This window comes from Mastomys coucha, unplaced genomic scaffold (genome assembly GCF_008632895.1).
Source record: "Mastomys coucha isolate ucsf_1 unplaced genomic scaffold, UCSF_Mcou_1 pScaffold14, whole genome shotgun sequence".
Taxonomy (NCBI): Eukaryota; Metazoa; Chordata; class Mammalia; order Rodentia; family Muridae; genus Mastomys; species Mastomys coucha.
Genome location: NW_022196896.1, coordinates 38,910,514 through 38,912,316, shown reverse-complemented (window position 1 = coordinate 38,912,316; position 1,803 = coordinate 38,910,514). Strand labels below are relative to the sequence as shown.

At 35.8% G+C, this 1,803-nt stretch overlaps 1 protein-coding gene across 1 annotated transcript in view; it reads left to right on the top strand.

The window, feature by feature from the left end:
- The window catches only part of Vcpip1 (valosin containing protein interacting protein 1), a 25,741-nt gene that overhangs the window by 22,611 nt on the left and 1,327 nt on the right, over window positions 1-1,803 (top strand). The gene's annotated exons all lie outside the window — the stretch shown is intronic.

Genomic DNA, 1,803 nt, shown 5'->3' with positions numbered 1-1,803 from the left:
TTTTATATTTTTGAATTTTTCTGTATATATTTCAGTGTGTGTGTGTGCCATGTATGTAAGGGTGCTTTCTGAGGCTAGAAGAGACATTGAGTTCCTTGGAGCCGGAATTATTGGGAGCTTGGGCCACCTGATGTGGGTGGGTGAGGGAATTGAAAGGCGACAGCACCCTGAGCTGGGAAAGCCTCTCTCCAGCCTCCTGTCAGGCGGGCTTTCACTGACATTTTAATTTCTGGAATATGTAGTATTCCTAAGTTTATTTCTAGAACATGTCTGTTCATCCAAGTTGTCAAATGAAGTGGTATAAAGTTGTTTATAATATTCCCTTGTTGTACCCTTTCTCAAAAAAACCAAAAAAAAAAAAAAAAGAAAGAAAGAAAGAAAGAAACATTCCCTTGTTGTCCTTTAAAGCCTGTAGCTCTTTCATTTCTGATGTTGGTCATTTGTGCAGACCGTTTTGCTGCTACTAGTCTGGCTAATGTTTGGTTTACCAGTTTTAATGGTCTTTTTCAAAGAAACAACATTTGAATCATAGGTTTTTCTTTTCCCTTTTGCTCACTTTAGACAGAAGATATGAAGGAAGATATAAGCTGATTGTTGTTTTAGTTCTAATTTTCTTGTGGGTATTTTTGTTGTTGTTTGGTGGTAGATAAATGCATAAAATATGATCAATATTGAGAATGTAAAATTTAATGTGAAGCTTCACAGTTTCTGTTTTGAAGGCCAGTTCTAACTTTAAGTTCATTAAGTTGTATTTTTATTTGCAAGTTTTTCTTTAATAGTAACGTTTGGTTTTAAAGTTTATTTTTCTTCTAGTTCTCTTAGAAGCTTAGGCTATTATAATTTATTTTTGTTTTCTAGTTGTAAACATTACTTAAAATTTTGTTTTGTTTGTATATTTGTGTGTAGACATGTGGACATGTGTGAGTCACTGTGCATGTCTATCAGGGGACAACTTTTAGAAGTTGGTGTGTCCCTTCCACAGTGGGATCTAGTAATCAAACTCAGGCCAGGCTTGTATGGCAAATGTTTTTATTACCTGAGCTATCTTGCAGAGTCTGAGTTTTTTTTAAATGTTAGGTATAGAATTGAGAATTGGATTAAAATAATCTATTTTAAAAATGGTATTGAGACAACTGGATGTCCACATGAGTGAAAGCAGGGAACAGTGGTGAAGTATCGAGCCTTCTGACAGTTCATTCAGTCTGGCCTTGAACTCCTGATCCTTCTGCCTCCACCTCCTGAGTGCTGGGATTAAAGGCATGACCACTATGCTTTGTTTTTAATAAATAAATAGCCACTTAGATCTGACTTGATGTTTTCTTTCTTTCAGTTGTGTGGTTTGGCTGGGCCTGAGGATGTGCATAGGGGAAGCTCCCTGCTCCTGAGCTATAGCTCTGGCAGCTTCAGTTTTTTTATCAGCTAACTATGCCAGAATCATGTTAGGAGAAATTTCTACTGGATATTTATTAACATTTTTCCTACTATTGAAATTAATATTTGTTTGAAATTATAATTTAAATTTTAGTAAATAAAATTATATTTTCTTTTTGGTTTACATTGTGGCTGGGTTTTGTTGGTGGTGTTATTTTTGTAATTCACATGTTTAAACTTCTTTTCCTAACTTTACTATAGGATGATGATTTAATCCTATATGAATATATATATGCATTCCCTGAATATATATATTCCTCGTTCTTTGGTAGAATTATTTAAGGTCAGCCGGGCGGTGGTGGCTCACGCCTTTAATCCCAGCACTTTGGGAGGCAGAGGCAGGCGGATTTCTGAGTTCGAGGCCAGCCTGGT